This window comes from Vicugna pacos, chromosome X (genome assembly GCF_048564905.1).
Source record: "Vicugna pacos chromosome X, VicPac4, whole genome shotgun sequence".
NCBI classification, from domain to species: domain Eukaryota; kingdom Metazoa; phylum Chordata; class Mammalia; order Artiodactyla; family Camelidae; genus Vicugna; species Vicugna pacos.
Window position 1 is genome coordinate 64,535,292 of NC_133023.1, and position 19,568 is coordinate 64,554,859.

Consider the following 19,568-nt stretch of genomic DNA (forward strand, 5'->3'; position numbering starts at 1 on the left):
CTGTCCTAACTATTGTGGGAAATGCAGAGAATTTCAGCATAGTTTAATATTTTAATTTAGATTATATAAATCACCACAATATATTTCAGACTTACAAAATTTACATTCACATGTCTGACAACAAAGAGCATTTTCTATGATTTCTTACATTTTTCATTTTTTAGCATAATCTATTTTAGAATATTTAAGATTTACAAAAAAGTTTGGAGACAGTACAGGGCATTTCCATATACTCTATGCCTAATTTCCCATGTTGTCTTTTTGTTTTATTTTGTTTTAAAACCACATTATTAAGGTATGGTTTACATGTCAAAAGCTGTACATATTTAATGTACACAAGTTGCTGACTTTGGGGATACATTTACACCCTTATTAATGATAAAATCATCACCATCATCAAAACTTTAGACTATCCATCACCTCTCAAAGTATCCTCTTGCCCCCTTTATTATTATTATAATTTATTATTATAATAAATTTGTAATTTATTATTATTGTTATGTGTGTGTTAAGAATGCTTAACGTAAGGTTGAACCTTTTAGAAAATCTTAAGTATAAAATGCAGTATTGTAAGCTATAGGCACTATGCTGGATAGTAGATTGTATAAACTTATGTTTAAGTTATACATGATAAATACATAAATTCTGACAATCCACTATCCAGCATAGTCCCTATAGCTTACAATATTATATCATATACCTGTTGGTCATTTGTATGTCTTCTTGGGGAAAATGTCTATTCAGATCCTATGCCCATCTTTAAATTGGGTTATTTAGTTTTTTGCTATTGAATTTTATGAGTTACTTATATTATTAGATATTAACCCCTTATCAGGTATATGGTTTGCAAATATTTTCTCCCATTACCTATGTTGCCTCTTTGTTTTATTGATTGTTTCTTTTCCTGTACAGAAACTTTTCAGTTTGATGTAATTCTTCTTGCTTAATTTGTTTTTGTTGCCTATGATTTTGTATCATATCCAAAATATTATTGCAAGAACAATATTGAGAAGTTTTCTCCCTATGTTTCTCCTAAGTGTTTTAGAGTTTCAGGTCTTACATTTAAGTCTTAAGTCCATTTTGAGTTGATATTTTTGTACAGCATAAAATAGTCACCAAATTTCATTCTTTTGTATGAGGATATCCAGTTTTCCCAATACCATTCATTGGACTATCCTTTCCTTATTTTGTATTTTTGGATCCCCTGTAGAAAACAGTTGGCCATATATGCATGGATTTATTTCTGAGCTCAATCTGTTCTCTTCATCTATACAACTGTTTTTATGCCAGTACTATACTGTTTTGATTACTATAGCTTTGTAGCATAGTTTGAAATCAGGAAGCATCATACTTCTAGCTTTGTTCATCTTGCTCAAGATTCCTTCAGCTATATGGAGTCTTTCATGGTTCTATATGAATTTTAAGATTGTTTTTTCTATTTCTGTGGAAATTGCCATTGGAATTTTAATAAGGATTGTGTTGTATGTGTAGATTATTTTGGGCAGTATAGACATTTTAATAATATTACTTCTTCCAATCCATGAACATAGAATATCTTTACATTTATTTTCATGTTCCTCAAATTCTTTCATCAGTGTTTTATAATTTTCACTGTACAGATCTTTCACCTCCTTGGTTAAATTTATTCTAAAGGGTTTTATTCTTTTTTGATAGTTATTCTTATTTTTAAACAGCAAATGATATCTTGTTTTTCTCTATTTTGTACAAATACATTTCTAATACTGCAACTGTAAGTTTAATCATGACCAATAAGAAAAGAACAATATAAAAAACTGGTCTATCAGTTAGGATTTTCCTACATTCATAAATCACATATATTCCCCAATTACTGCTGCCAGAATTTTTGAGTTGGCATAAATCAATCTGATCCTTACAATTGCTGGCATTGCCACTAGCAAAGAAAAATAATTTGCTTGTTTCAGCTCAGCAACTTCTTATGAATCAGTAGTCACTAAGTCTGCAGGGAAAAAAATCACACTGTAAATTTTACAAACTAATAACCTCAAGCTTGATATAGATTAGTTAACTGATATACAGAAAACACTTTTTCTCATTCAGAGATATTAAATTTATGGCTTAGGAATTTGTCAGCAAATCGATAACTAAAGAAACAAAATATTAGAGATAAATCATCTGTTATTTCCTTATCTTTGTCTTCATCTATTCTTCCACTTATTCTCCCAATAGCTAAATATGGGGTCTCTTCCTTAGTTTGGGGTATTATTTGAAGGCATTGACTTAAAAATTGAGAGTAAAAATTATGGGTTCCCCTTCCTAGTAACTTATGGGTAGAAATCAAAACTTAAACTCGGGGATTTTAATCAGATAACTTCAGTGTCCAGGAAGATATCTAAAGTGATTGAAGCAGGATATATATATATATATAAAGTGGTTTTGAAAGGTGCAGGAGGCATAGGCTTCCTAACTGAATTCAAATATAAGTATTTTTAAAAGATCATACCAGCCAAAACTAACAAGTTTTGAAATGAGATTAGAATCACAAGAAACTAACATCAGGCAATAGATGATCAAGTCCAAAAAATAAGTGCACACAAAATGTAAAATGTAGAAATTCAAAAGAAAGAAAACTGTTAATCTGAGATTTCTTCATGGAGTGAGATTTAGTCTGGATTTAAAAGATTTAGATGGAGAGAATGGGGCAAGGCTTTACAGTCAGGAGGAAGTCTATCCATCTTATCCCTTTCCTTAATCAATGGCACTTTCTTTTAAACTTGTCTTCTTGGTAACTTATGAAAATAGTACCCTCAGTGTAAATTAAAAGCCGAACACTTGTTGTTATTTATGATATTCAAAACAACTTCTACTCTGCCCCTCCCCAGTTATATCTAATTGCTGACAAGAATTGTTTCCATTAGATAACTGAATTTATAGAGGGTTTAAACCTAGTTGACTAAATTCAAAAACTCATATTTAAACAGTTTAAGGTAAGGCCAGTGAAGACATCTATTTACGGCATATTTTTCTTGAATAAGTATCCATATGCATTTACAATATCATAAGGAAATATCCTTCAAATTCTATCATTGAGATATTTTTATATAAATGTTTATAGTGATTCTGTCCCCAAATTCCCTCTATTTCTAAGTTGAAGTTGAATTCATTATTTTAGAAAAAAAATTTTGAATGAGATGATTTGATCTGAAATTAAGTCTCAAATGAAGATTTTTTTAAATTTAAGCAAGTCATATGGATGGATAATCTTTTAAATGAATTTGCAATTCCTTAGTACTTGGATGATATTTTGTAGGAGGTATTTCTCTGGTTTAATCTATCAAGCATGTTACTAAAATAGATCCTCAAATTATTGAGCATAATTTACATAAATACAGATCATAATAAATGCCAAAGTTACAGTTTAAAGGAAAACAGAAATTGTCTAATATGATTTACCTTTTTACTGATTAAAATTTTCTTCATCAGGAAAACAAAACAAAAAATACTCCTTTAAAAGAAATTTACATTTGGGAGGTAAGACAAATGAAACCAAGAAAAGGTACATATCAGTAATAAACTATTATTAGCAATAATTTGAGTACTTCATTTGTTTGCCCTAAATAGTCTAAATATATAGTCAGAACCAACCTAAACAAATGGGTAAAAGTAAATTAAACTAACACTTGTTGAATGCCAAATATGAGCCAGATACTGTTCTCATTACAATCCTGTGAGATGGAAGTAATCTTAACCACAGTTTGCAAATAAAGAAATTGGCACTCAAAGACATTTAATCATTTGGCTAAGATTGCATGCCTCATAAGTGGCTACAGTTGAATTCTACCTCAGATCTAGTTGGTTCCATAGTCTACATTCTTCCCACTGCACAATACCTCTTAGAGCAGTTGTTTTTATGGCATTTTTGAGCTCCCCCTGCCTCTTTTAACAGACTGACTTAAAGTTTTGAATTTTCAAATAATATAATTTAGTTTGGGCCTCTTAAGGAACTGGATATTTTAACTATGTTAAAGTGGCTACATTAAATCGACGGAGGCACATCAATACTACCATTCTCACAAATTTAAATACAGAACTTCAAGAAAATAATACACAAAATGATTTTGTGTGGTTAAGAAGAATGCTATTCTCATAAGCCTGGTTATTGGACTCTAAGGACAATGGGGAAAAGAACATGAACATAAGATTCCCTTAATGTCAGAGGAGAATTAGACAAAGAAGCTATGAAGGGAATACTGAAAGGAAACTGATAATAATCTTCATATTTATTAATTTTCTTGATTAATACCTGTTTCTCCCACTGGACTAACTGCAAGCTGCTCAAAGGTAGGAATTATGTCTGTTTTTGTGTACCATTATCATTCCAATGCTTAAAACAGTACAAAGTACATAATCAATGATTAATAAATAGTTGCTGAATGAGTGCACAAATAACCAATGAGACTACTGCTTATGGGTGTGTATCCTAACAAAATATGAAGCCATATACCTGCCGGACAAGTTTGAGCTTATCAATGATTAATTGAGCACAGTGTCTTAAGCACTATAATTTTAATATAGAAGTATTTCCTCCTGCTCACAGGCAGATCTTCATGTTCACAACCGGCTCATCACTTACTAAAAACTCTGCTTTAGAATATATTCAGTAGGAATCATCAATACATATTCATAAAAAATTTGTGATGTATGCTTAAAAATAATTGAGTGTCTCACTGTACGTATCTAAAGTGTTTCATATTTATTAGTCAGCTAGAAATGTGCTGAACATTAAAATGTAGCACTTGGTTCCAGGCCATCTGGCATGTAATCCCCATTGGACACACACAAACTGCCAGTGTGGTATAGGGTAACAGAGTGAAGTGAATAAAGCAATGGGATGAAGGGTGAATGCTGAAAATGAAAATTGGGGATAGTTTATCTCAGCATTAATCATAGACTTTTCCAAAGAATGAGTTCCCTTCCAATAGATACTGATGGAATCCACATGGATCAATTTGTGAAATTCTCATTTGGTATTCTTAATTGAAAAACAACCATCAAAAAACATTTAGAATTTTATCAATACTCTGAAATGTATTCATACCAAAAAAAAAAGAGAGAGAGAGAAAGAAAAGAAAAATTCTGTATTTAAGCTAAAGAAAATTCCCAAGGTGAGTTTCTCATTACAGCTATCTAATATAAAGAGACATTTTGATTTTATCAAGATTTGGGTTGAAATAAATTACTGTGTTTTTAAATAATATCAGACTGGCCTTCTATTTGATAATTTTCTGTGTTTCTAGAATTTTGACCTGCCCTCAAAATGATTTGTACTGTTTTGTGAATTTATATTCACTAAGAACTTGAGCTACTTTTTTTAGTTTTTGATAACATTCCACCATTTCTAGAAAATGTATTTTTGGCTAATCTAGAATCTTAAGTTAGTGTTTCTCTACAATTTTCTAACTGGTCTGTTTCTTTGTAAAAGGTTGATAATTTATTTTAAAAATACCTATATTGTGTTTACCATGTGCCAATGTTCTAAGCACTTTACAAATACTTACTTGATAATCTTCTTAATAGCTTTAAGAGATAGGTGCCATTTCTATCACCATTTTACAAATGAGAAAGCAAAAGTACAGAGAGATTAAATGAGTAGTCTAAGTTCACACAGCTAGTTATTAAGGTATTAAGGCAGTCTGGTTCCAGAATATGCACTCTTAGCCCCTTACTACATTATGTTGGAAAATATCAAGCTTTGACTCATAGGGTAGTAAGCATAAAGTAAATGGCAGCTATTATTATTATTATTATTGCTGCATATTTTATTTACCTGTTTTTATATTGTAGCTAATGTAGTTTTCAATTTTAAGTTCTTAAGTAACAATCCAGCGTTTTGTCATTCTTGGATATAAAGAAAGACATTGAACATAGAATGTGAAACATTTTTGTTTATACTATAACTAAGGGGATCAGAAAATATTTCCCAAGAAAGACGATAGACAAGAGATTGGTCTTGAAGGATAAGAAGGAATAAGCAAGGCAGCATGTGTGAAGGGAGAGAAATTTGTGTGTGTGTGTGTGTATATGTCTGTGGGGGGGGCTTGTCTGAGAACCTAATTACTTCAGTATGACTGGAACACAAGGTTCACTGATTCATTTCCAAATATTTACTGAGAATCTACTTCCAGACACTAAGCTAGGTATTAGAGGTACTCCAGTGAATATGATAATATCCATACCCTTATGGAATACCCTTTCTCACTGGGGGTGGCAGACAATAAATAATTGCAATATAGGTACATGTACTGAAGGAAAAGTACAGGCTCATATTAGAGAGTATAACAGAAGAATTTGATCTAGTTTGAGGGTGTCAGAGGTAAAGACCTTGAGGAAGTAATACCTAAGATGAGATCTAAAGGATGAGTTATCCAGGCAAAGATTGGTTTGAAGCGGGACTGGGTGGGGACACATGGGTGGAAAAAAAGTGAGACTAAAGGAATAGACAAGAAGGAGGCAGATTATCAAAAGCCTTATATTTCATATTTTAAGAAGTTTGGTATTTATTTTAAAGGGAATGGGGGTGGTGAGTATAGCTCAATGGTAGAGCATATGCTTAGCATGCACAAGGTCCTGGGTTCAATCCGTAGTATCTCCATTAATTTTTTTTAAATTTAAAATAAAGGGAATGGGATATAATTGAAGGATTTTAATTAGGGAAATGTCTGATTTGCACTTTAGAAATGTCAGTTGAGTTACATTGTGGGAAATGGACAACAGACAGCACGACAATAAAGTCAGAGAAAGCAGGTATGACCCCTAGATTCTTAATCTCCTTGTGATGTAGACTCTTTTGTGTCAAATTATTAACTACATAGATTCAGTTGAGATTTTCTCCAGTCACTTTTTAGCCATTCGGTTTTTTAATTAAGGTTGAATATATTGAGGCATCCCCCCACCTCCAAGAATTTGATAAATTATTTATGGAGGTTTCCTGTGAAAATCCATGAATATTTAAAAGCTAGCTGTCATATTTCAGCGTGCTACCTAGAGACCTGAGGGAACTATTGGACATCTTTAAATATGCATGCATAACATAGGACCCTATGAATAGAGGGGGAAGTAAATATATGAAAAGATTCAATAAAGATAATAAAGGGTATAATATTGATCTCCATTTGTTCATATTTTAAACCCGAGAGAAAGTTCTGTGCTATAAGATTACCAAGGCTAAAGGTTCATTTTGATATAGAAGTAGTTTAGAATACTGTATAACTCTACTTATCATATTTCTGAACTCTCAATCACTGAAAAATGTGGGAAAGACAACTCACTACATTTTATCGAATGGTATGGGAATGAGTAGTTCATGTTTCAGATACAGTTTTCAAATGTCTCAGCAGTTTGGACAAAAACAGTAAAATAACTTTACTAAAATTCCTTTACATCTAAATATGATTTTTACTTAATTGTAAGTTTTTCTTCGAATAGAAGAATTCCAGAACAATTTCTTCCTTGTAAGAGTTGAATTTTCCTTCTGAAAATAATCAGGTAATCCCCTTTTCTAGATCTAGACATTAAGACACTTCTGTCTGCCAATATTCTTTTATCTAGGGATTAAATTTATACATGTCCTATCTTTAGAAATACGTATGATTTGGAAATCAGTGCTTTTTGCCCCTTTCTGTTATTATGTTGTTGTTTCTACTCTTGACATGCTTATCTGCTTCAAGAAATAAAGGTTTGTCTATTCAATAGCCAGAGAGCCAGGTTTTAGCATTTCCCAAATTATTTTAGCTTAGAACTGAACAAACAGAAGCATTCGATACAGTGAAATTTCCTGTATCCTTTCTTATTTGGGCCAGCTACTTTCCCTTGTATTGTGACAATAAATTGTACGTTATCCAAGTATTTTTTTATAGAAATATATTTGACATTTAACATTTTGTAAATTTAAGGTGTACAACATGTTAATTTTTTTAACATTTTCATTGAGTTATAGTCATTTTACAATGCTGTGTCAAATTCCAGTGTAGAGCACAATTTTTCAGTTATACATTAACACACATATATTTATTGTCACATTCTTTTTCACTGTGAGCTACCACTGTATATATTTCCCTGTGCTATACAGTCTAATCTTGTTTAGCTATTCTGCATATGCCTGTCAGTATCTACAAATTTTGAAATCCCAGTCTTTCCCTTCCCACCCCCCAACCCCTTTGATACATTTATATATTGTAATATGATTGCTATTTTAGGGATGATTATCACCTTGTTGCATAAGTATCCAAGTAGTTTTAATTGTCTTCAGAAAACAAGAGTTACGAATACAAAATGGCTCATGGTAAACCTCCCACTTTTAAAAACAGTTCAAACCTCACATTCTACTAATGGTAAACAAGAAACATTATTTCTGTACATCAAGGTTAGTACTTTCTTTTTTTCTAACACTTGCATGCTTTGGAGGTTCTATTTTGCTTGAGGCTCATTCACAAAGGCAGAAATTTAAATTACCCAGACTGACTTTTCTGTTTCATTAAGATGATTTTAATGTTACTCTCACTAAAGGAGGAAGTACCTTAGTCCATATTTTGCAACAGAAATTACTGAATGTATACTTTGAGAAATTCAAATAAGACAGGATTCTTAAAAAGCATGATCTACAGTAGCTAAAAGCTACATAAAATTGTTAATGTTTAATATGCTATCATTTGCATGACAGACCAGTTGTCAGATAAGATTTTCAGATTATGATAATAACTTCTGTTTCCCCAAAGATATTTTAGTGCTATAATTCATAATAAATTAACCTGCCCACTAAGAGTGTTTTTAAATTTTGTTCTTCCATAGTATTCAGCTGTGTAGTTCTGGACATAATAGTCATCTTCAATTTTAATAGGGTTCCATTAACACATTTGGTTTAGAATGACTTATCAGTGTTTAAATTACTTATCATTTCTTTTTAACAGAATTATATTAAATCAGAGGATCACCTGAATTCTAAAATTTTCTCTGTAAGAATAAAAACTTATCTATTTCTTCTTGGCATGCTTAAATACTGTAAACATGGCCTTTGATTATGAGATATTTTCAAAGAATGAAAATTGTCGATCTAATAGATTTGCATACTTAGAAATTTTTTTCACTAATCAGCATCCAAATAATTGTTTTTAAAATGCTGGTGTTAAGTCTTACATTTTTACTTTCTCTCTAGCACAGAAGCTAAAATATGACAAGCCCCAGGTTTTATGAGATATAAACTTGTGAATAGAAGATACAAAAAAACAATTGTTTTTAGCTATCTAGCCTTGGGAGAATCTGACTTATCGGGCCCCCTTCACCCCTAAGCAATTTGAGCTAAGAATTTTACAGACAGCTTATGGATGATGATTATTTATATTTATAGAGTTAAAGTAAATTAGACTGGAAATTTTCCTCATGTGTTAAAAACATGAGCATAATTAGACACTCCCTACAACTTAGGTGGAGATTGTATAAATGACAGTAGTCTGCATACTGTAAATTCTGCTACATCTGTAAAGGATTGTTGATATCTGATTTCTTTTCCAAATTTTCTTTTCACTATTTCATAAGTGGGATAAATTTGGGAGATGAGAGAACAAAGAGTCATAACTATTCACACCATCTGTAAGTACTGCTATTACCAACAAAACATTAGTGTATCATGTACTAACATTGGTTACACTTTTATTACAGTGTATACTCAATGAATTTACAGTTTATTAGCATTTGTGTGTGTGCATTGTGCTCTAGGGGGATATTAATTAACAAGCTGCCTAACACTATTCCAAAATATTTTAGTGGGCCTGAAATGTGCTTAATCAGCACATTGAATAAGAAAGTATCCATCATCTATTAAGAATTTTATGAGTATCACAATTAGAAAAATGCTTCTATCAAGCAACTTTAGTATGATTCAATTGAAATAATGGCATTCTTCAACATGAAAAATGTTTCTCTTTCCCATACCGAGAGATATCTTATAGTACACAACATTTTTGACTATTAATGAAAGATCAGTAGAATGTCTCAACATTCCTTCTCAAACATTTTCACTCTCATATCTATTTCACAGGAAATTTAGATGCTGAAATTTTAGCCAGATATTAGCCAATTTAATAAACCCTGTGTCACTGAAATTCATAATTATTTTGTGTAAAATGACTGTGTTTCTAAAACAAAAAAAGTTAACTTCCATACAGTGGCTATTAAATTTATGCATTCTATGCAATCAATTAATAAATTATGCTTCAAATTCTGTGACAGGTGATTGACAATAAAGAAGTTTTTTGCTTCTATATTAATTTGTAGTACAACAGTGGGAAAGAGAAGCAACAAGAATGTCTCAAAGAGTTCACCAATAAAACAGAGGGGAAATAGCTTTACTTTATAAGGAAAAGCACTCATCACCATGTCCCATGATTTAGTTAAATATCTTGAATGTATTGGTGAAGTAAAAGGTGCATTGGCACTCATTTTCTGTCTTTCAGCTTTTTGCTGAGCTTTTGGCTGAATATCATAATTTGTATAAGTAGTTAACTATAATACAAAAGAAAGTACAGACTATCAACATGTAGTGGATTCCAATGATTTTAAGTATGAAAAGAGATAAAAGTACAAAAAGAATGAGAAAACACTGACTAAAAAAATAAAGCTGACATTTTCCCAGGAGGAATTATTAAGGCTGTAAAAAAGGAATATATATGATTAAAGTTTGTTTAAATTTCAATTAAATTATTTCTTTTTTCATTCATGCAAAATTCTGTAGTCAACTGGATAAATTTAATCATATTCTTCTTATCATATAGCTGCACATGTTGCTTAATTGACAACAAATCACATCTCCCAAACTAGACTGGTAATAGCTAATAGCTGCTTATCAGGTTCCATCCTAAAGGGGTAAGCTGGTTCCTTTTATGTAGACAGGCACAGTCCAAGCCATCCCTTTCACTCATGAGCTTACTCTGTCTGACCAGAACTAGCCTGAAACAAACCAGAGATCTCAAATTTCTTTCTATCTGTTTCTTAGAATATCAGTACTTAGACTATCAGATACTTATTTGTGTCTTCACTTCAAAATCCAAATGAGTAATTAGGGAAACAAGGTTTCTTTCTGTCATATGTGCTTTCTGAAATGAAGTATCAAAGAGACTTTCCTCAGTTTTTTGTTTCACTTTGTGTGCACTGCAATCTTTTAGATAAATATAATTAAAGCTCAAAGACAAGTCCATGAAACCCACAGGTTTCATTCATTTTTCCTTCAGTAATTTTGTAAGGCTAATGAGCATTTTATATGCAAGAAGCACTAAGACGCTTCTTTGGCAGAAGTTTCCTTTTGTTTTACTACCCTGTTGCTGCTGGTTGTGACTAACATTACTTTTTCTTTACCCTTTAAATGAAGAAAAGAATGATTATGTGTCACTTCCCTGACCTTTAAAAGAAATCATTCTACCATGTGACCCCAAAAGATTCTATATAAGCCATCTCACAGGTTGTATTATTGACACCAAAGTACTTTCAGACCTTAAAAGAAAAAGCAATTATAATTATATTTGTAGACAATAGTTATTAAATGTGACTTTTTTAGATCTCCTATCATTGTTTGAGTTGATTTCCCACTATGGGTTAAAGATTTACCTTTACTATTTATGCTAATAAAATTGATTCAAAGACTATGTCCACTCAATATATGATATGGCTGAAAATGGAGTAAACCTGTCAAATTAGTTTAGTAAGTCTTTTTCTGCTTGAAGCATCTGTTCTCTAGCAACACAATTTCTATAACTTCTCGAGTGTGACCTCATTCCTAGTTCCATGGGAATTTATGCTATTTAAACTGTGAATAATGATTTCATTCCAAGAAAAACTGACTATTTGCAAAGAGTAGAATTTTGTGTTTGACAATTTCTCACCTGCATTACCTCATTAAAATTGCTCATTTGGAATTCATTGGAAAAACAAATAAAGATGCTTTATTGGAAGTAATTTTTGTTTTCCTTTCATATGGATTAATAACTAAAGAACATAGATATGTGCAATTTTCAAACATTTTATATAAATGGATTGATTTTGTGCTTAACTAACAGCTTGAAAAGGGAGAAAGTTTAAATTTTTAAGTTATCTTTACTACAGAAATTTCAGGATACTGTTCAAATAGATTGACCCAACAAGGCTTGAATATAGTCATTCTGACAGCTCTGAGCTGATATCTCATTGTGGATTCAGTTACCATTTCTCTAATGATTAGTAACATTGAACATCTTTTCCTGGGCCTGTTAGCTATCTGTATATCTTCTTCAGAAAAATTCATGTCTCTGTCCAATTTTTAAACAGATTTATTTTATATTAGGTCGTATGAGCTGTTTATATATTTTGGATATTAACCTTTTGTCAGTAGTATCACTTGCAAATATTTAAATATTTTCTCCCATTCAGTAGGTTGTCTTTTCGTTTTGTTGATGGTTTCCATTGCAGTGCAAAATATTTAAGTTTACTTAAGTCCCATTTGTTTATACTTGCTTTTGTTTCCTTTGCCTTGGGAAACTGATTCAAGAAAATATTGCTACAGTTTATGTCAAGGAATGTTCTGCCTAGATTTTCTTTGAAGAGTTTTATGGTTTCTTGTCTTACATTTAGATATTTAATTCATTTTGATTTTATTTTTGTATATGATGTGAGAAATGTTCTAATTTCATTCTTTTACACATAGCTGTCCAGTATTCCTAGCATCACTTATTAAAGATACTATTGTTTTCCCATTGTATATTCCTCCTTCCTTTGTCATAGATTAACTGAACATAAGTTCATGGGTTTATTTCTGGGTAGTCTGTTCTGTTCCACTGACCTATATGTATGTTTTTGTGCCAGTATGATACTGTTTTGATTGCTATAGCTTTGTAGTATAATCTGAAGTCAAGGAGCATGGTACCTTCACCTTTGTTCTTTTTTTCTCAAGAATTCTTTGACTATTCAGGGTCTTTTGTGATTCTATACAAATTTTAGGATTATATGTTCTAGGTCTGTGAAAAGTATCATGAATATTTTGGTAGAGATTGCATTAAATGTGTAGATTGCTTTGGGTAGTATGGACATTTTAACAATACTAATTCTTCCAATCCATGAATATGTAATATTTTTCCATTTACTTGTATCATATTTAATTTCCTTCATAAATGTCTTATAGATTTCAGAGTATATAGTTCTTTCACTTACTTGACTAAGTATTTCTAGGTACTTGATTCTTTTTGATATAATTGTAAATAGGATTATTTTCTTGAATTCCCTTTCTGATATTTCATTATTAGTGTATAGAGAAACAATGGATCTCTGTATATTAGTCTTGTATCCTGCTGAATTCACTGCTGAATGTACTGAATTCACTTATTAGTCTAATAGTTTTTTGGTGGAGAATTTAGGGCTTCTATAGAAATTATCATGTAATCTGCAAATACTGACAGTTTTACATCTTCCTTCCCAATTTGTATGCCTTTCATTTATTTTCCTTGTCTGATTGCTGTGGCCAAGACTTCCAATAATATGTTAAATAAATGTGGCAAGAGTGGACATCTGTCTCTTGTACCTGGTCTTATAGGAAATGCTGAGAACCTTTCACCATTAATATGATGTGGGTTTGTCATAAATGACCTTTATTAAGCTGAGATATGTTTCCTCTGTACCAACACTGATGAGAGTTTTTATCACAAATTGATGTTTAATTTTCTCAAAAGCTTTTTCTACATTTATTGAGATCATCACATGACTTTAATTCTTCAGCTTGTTAATGTTGTATCACATTGGTTGATTTGCAAATGTGGAACTATCCTTGTGACCCTGGAATAAATTCAACTGGATGAAGGTGTATGATCTTTTTAATATATTTTTGGATTCAGTTTGCTAATATTTTTGAGGATTGTTGCATCTGTATTCATCAAAGACATTAGCCTGTAATTTTCTCTTTTTTTATAGTATTTTTGTCTGGTTTTGATAGCAGAGTAGTAATGATGGCCTCATAAAATGAATTTGGGGGTGTTTACTCTTCTTCAATTTTTTGGGATAGTTTGATGAGACTACTGTAGGTATTCATTCTTCTTTATATGTTTGGTAGAGTTCTTCTGCTAAGCTGTCTGATCCCAGACATTTGTTTGCTGGAATATTTTTTATTACACATTCAATTTCACTTCTTATGATCAGTCTGTTCAATTTTTTCCTTGATTCAGTCTTGGCAAGTTGTATAGCTCTAGAAATTTGTCCATTTATTCTAGGTTATGGATTTTTGAGTATATAACTGTTCATAGTATTCTCTTACAAATTTTTGGTATCTCTGTGGTGTTGCTTTTATTTCTCCTCATTTATTTTAAAAATTTTGATTATTTGGTTCCTGTCTCTTCTTGCTAAATCTGGCTAGAGAGCCTGACTTCATCAATTTTGTTTACTTTTTCAAAAAGAGTCTCTCAGTTTCATTGATTTTTTTTCTTTGTTTTTTTTTTTTTTGGTTCTTCATTTTATTCTCTCTGATCTTTATTTTTGCTTTCTTTCTGCTGACTTTGGGCTTTGTTTGTTCTTTTAAACTAATTCCTTTAGATTGTAAGTTAGGTTGTTTGAGATTTTTCTTGTGTATTGAGGAAGGTTTTTATTTTTGCTACATCCTATAGATTTTGAAAAGTTGTGTTTCCATTTTCATTTGTTTTGAGGTATTTTCTGATTTCTTCTTTGATTTCTCCATTGATCTATTGGCATTTTTAGTAGCATGTTTCATCTCCATGCGTTTGTGTTTTTCTCATTTTTCTTCCTGTAATTGATTTCTAGTTCTGTATCGTGGTAAGAAAAAAAATGCTTGATATAATTTCTATCTTCTTGAGTTTGTTGTGGCTTGTTTTGTGGCATACCATGTGATCCATCCTCGTGAATATTTCATGTACACTTGAAAAGAATGTATATTCTGCTGTTTTTAGATGGAATGTTCTGTAAATGAGTTATTAAAGTCCCCTACTATTTTTGCATTATTGTAACATTTTCTCTTTATTTGTGTTAATATCTGTTTTATATAGTTAGGTGCTCTTATATTAGTTGCATATATGTTAATGAGTGCTATATCTTCTTATTATGTTGATTCCTTTATCATTATATAATGCTCTTCTTCATCTTTTGTTATAGACCTTGTTTCAAAGTCTACTTTTTCTGATATAAGTATTGGCTACCCCTACTTTATCGGCACTTCCATTTTCATGAAATGTCTTTTTCCATTCCCTCACTTTCAGTCTGTGTGTGACTTTAGCTCTGAAGTGAGTTTCTTGTAAACTGCATATTGGTGGGTCTTGTTTTTTTTTTAATCCAATCAGCCACCCTATGTCTTTTGATTAGAACACTTAGTCCATTGACATTTAAAGTGATTATTGATATGTATGTAATTGCCATTTTGTTACTTGTTTATTTGATTATTTTTGTAGTTTTTTTCTGTTCTTTTTTTTTTCTCCTTTTAGTTTCTTCCCTTGTGGTTTGATGATTTTCTTTAGTGGTATACTTGTGTTACTCTCTCTCTAGTTTTTGTGTATCTATTGTAGACTTTCAATATGTGGTTACAATGGGTTTATATATGTTGACACATAACTATTTCTACTTGTTTCAAATGAGTAATAATTTAAGTTCTGACACTCAAAAAATCTACATTTTTACTCCCCTCCTCCACATGTTGCATTTTTGATGTTATATTTTACATCTTCATGTATATCCCTTCACTCTTTATTAATGAACTCATTTAGTTTTTGCTTGTTCTAGAAGTTCTTCATCTTTCTCTCAATTCTAAATGATAATCTTGCTAAGTAGAGTGTCCTGGGATGCAGTTTTTTTTTCCTTTCAGCTCTTTGAATATGTCATGCCACTCCCTTCTGGCCTCTAAATTTCTGCAGAAAAATCAGCTGATAGTTCTATGGGGATTCCCCTGTATATGACTCTTTGTTTCTCTATTGCTGCCTTTGAATATTATCTTTAATTTTGCTATTTTAATTATGTTATATCTTGGTATGGATCTGTTTGGGTTCATCTTGTTTGGGACTTTTTGTGCTTCCTGTACCTGGATATCTATATCCTTTTTCAGATTTGGGAAGTTTTCAGCCATAATTTCAGAAACATATTTTTGGCCTTTTCTCTCTCTTATTCTGGAACCTGCATTATGCAAATGTTGATGTTTCAGAGGTCCCTTAAACTGTTTTGATTTTTTTTAATTTGTTTTTCTTTTTGTTGTTTTGAATGGATAATTTTGATTATTTTATCTTCCAGATCACTTATGCCTTCTTCTGTAACACCTAGTCTGCTGTTAATTCCTTCTATTGTGTTTTTCATTTGGTTATTATAGTCTTAAGTCTGACTGGGTATTTTTGTTATTTTCTAATTCCTTGTCAAAATTCTGTGTTCATCTATTCTTTTCCCTAACTCAGTTAACATTCTTATTTTAAAAAAATAATGCTTTGAATTCTTTATTTGATAAAATGTTTATTTCTGTTTCATTATTTGTTTTTTTCAGGGGTCTTCTCTGCTATTTCCATTGACACCTGTTTCTCTGCCTTTTCATTATGCTTAACTTTCTCTGTCTGTATGAAATAGGTGAAACATTTACCTATAGTGGTTTTGAAGGGGAGTCCTTAATAATTTGATGCCTTGCAGGTTAAGAAGACAATGTTCTCAACTGTTAAAGAAACTTCTTACTGATGGGCTAATAGACTTTACATTTTACTTCTTTACACTTTTAAAATGTAAAAATTTTCTTTTGCTCTTAGGCCATACAAAAACAGATGGTAGGCTAGATTTGGCCCTCAGGGCATAGTTTGCCAGTGCCTCAGCTAGCTCATTTTATCCTAAACTGGACTGTACTTACTTAGGTGCTTGTTGAAAATACCTGGATATTCTAGTTTCTTTCTTTGACATTAAATTGTAAATGGGAATTCTTAGTAGTTATGCTTTCCCAAAGTAAACCTCTAGCGAAATGCACAGTGTACAATGACGGAGACAGTTTACAAAAAGGAGGACCATTGAAGAGTCAAATTCCATGAATAGTGGGCCTTACTTCCTTTAGAAAATAAAGGGGCTCTTTGCCACTCTTTCTTCCTACTTCCCTCAAATTCCTTAAGCCCTAAAATCCTTAAAACTTTGCAAATCACATGCTATGATTTTTTCCATATAATGCATTAAGATTAACAATGATAATTCTTACCTAAAAACAGATTTTGGCAAAGAAATCTTTCTATAAAGTATAATATATGCCATTAACGGAACATTTTTGTTATCTTCATATTTCCCGTGAACCTAGAATCTCAGTCAATGTCATCTGTCAGCCTCTGAGGCCTTGAAACCCCACAAGTCCATTTCTTTCAGAACAATGGCTAGTTAAGATTCAATTGTATATTATAAGTGTGTGGCTGTGGCACCAGTGTCATCAGATCAGGAAATAATCTATCTAATGAATTTCCTCATCTTAAAGACTGAAATAATTGTTTAAGATTTTGAAATTTAACAACTTAGTTCTATATAAGATTCAGTGAAGATAGCAGATATAAATAAAGGAGAGATAGGGATAAACCTTTGGCCAAAAAAAGAAAACACCTTTGGACAGAGCTTTACAGACTTAACTGCAAATCAGCTTAGTGTACAGTTTAAAACTGTCAGTCAATTCTTTAGAAAAAGGGAACAACTATCTAGAACTGGGGAACAATCTTTCACATATTCATTAGTTGGAGAAATATTTAACAATCTATTTGAATTTGATTTTCACAGCAATTTTTTTCTCTAAATAATAAATTATCAGTACTATATAGAACTATAGTTCTCATGAAAGCATACTCTTAGATATTAAGAGATTAGCATTTACAGAGTTCTAATTAATTTATTTATATCATTTTCCCTTTTCTGATGTTAATTGAAGTTTAATAGCTTGCAAAAATATATTTATTTCAAAAGTGTTACCTCTGGAAAGTGATGCTATTAATAAGAAAACTTAAACTGTCTGGTAGTCTATAACATCCTTGAAGGTATTCCTGCTAAGGAGATAATTCGTTTAGCATTCCAAAAGTCAGACATAAAGCTTTGATATAATCAAAGTCTCCAGAGCTTCAGGCAGTATGCCAATCCTAAATAACCAATGTGAATTCTATACTTACTGTATTTTCTGTTAGATTTTTTCCTTAATGTAGTAGGATGTGGAGCTGCCCTAGGTTCTTTTGGAAAGAGTAGAAACATTAACTGTATAGTTCCTCAGGAGGCCAGAGGATCCCGATAAATCAAATACATGAAAGGATATTACTTACCAATTTATGAAAGCAGATATTATTTGATTAAATGTAGATAATGTCTAGTTGAATAAAATTTGCTTGCACTTTCCCTCATCCTTTTTGTCTTAACTCAAAATGATAAAAACTAGTGACAGAGCAACCATAATAGAAAAGGAATTACTATGATTTGAGAATAGGAGTTAAAGAAGTCCTGAGTATTTGTACTTTTATATCAATGTTTAGAAGCACATGAAAATTACTTGGTATATACCTCCCCTAGGACGTGGATGTTTCAGTATTTCTCATGTTTGTTTGCCATGTAAATCAACATTACCTTTCTCTTTATTATCTGTCAATAATTTATATTTTATACATTTAACATTTTTCACAGTGAGTATTTCTCTTGTCTTATTTGAGCCTCAAAGTTATCTTCTGAGACAGGAGACTCCAAAACTTATTATAATCAATTCTAGAGTATGTTAAAACTCATGGAATTTTTTTTCTCATATAGTACCTAAATAACATGTTACAGTATAAGTCTATTATTTTTTTGCTCAGGTTTCAATGAAGATGGAATAAATTTATTTATACAGATAAAATGTATTTTGATCACTCTTTCCTATTCTTGGACGCCTTTTTCACCTAGAAGCCTCACTTGTTATGCATGTTCCACTTGGCGGTTAACAATAAAATATTGACAGCAATTTTGGTGTTTTATGAAGGTCCTTTTTATTGAAAGAAACAGAATATCACTCATATTGGCCTGAACAAAAAAGACAGAGTGGTAAGAATATTAAGTCAAGGATCACTATTACCTTAGAGAACTCAAAGACATAAAGTAGAGTTAATAGTTAGTAGGAACTGGAATCAGGAACCCAGGTAGAAATATGTTCATCTGTTTCTCTAGAGGCTATGATCTCTTGTTTCTATTTCCTTTACTGTATGGATATTTTATTCTTTACACTCTCTACACATTGACTTTTTTCTATTTCTCTGGGCATGTGACATACCTTGTTTTTTCATAGTGTCTGTGATTGCCTGTTTTCATTTCAAATAATCAGCAGAAGAAAAAATACTATCCTGAATTCTAACTCTAACTCTAATTCTAACTCTAAAGAAAAAAGAATCTTATTGTCCCAATTTGGGGCAAATGCCAGTTACTTACATCCGAGAGATTGGGTAACAGCACCAGTGCAGCATTTGGGAATGATCATTAGTTCATGGAAAAGCAGAGTCTAGGAAGACACTTCACAATGTGTCTTGCATGTCTACCCTTATACTTAAATATTAATTCTGAAGTTTTACTTTGAA

The 19,568-nt window shown here is 31.4% G+C and overlaps 1 protein-coding gene across 1 annotated transcript in view; it reads left to right on the forward strand.

Annotated features, from left to right (window-relative positions):
* Positions 1-19,568, forward strand: part of LOC116277404 (uncharacterized) — a 338,567-nt gene that overhangs the window by 296,074 nt on the left and 22,925 nt on the right. The window lies entirely within an intron of this gene.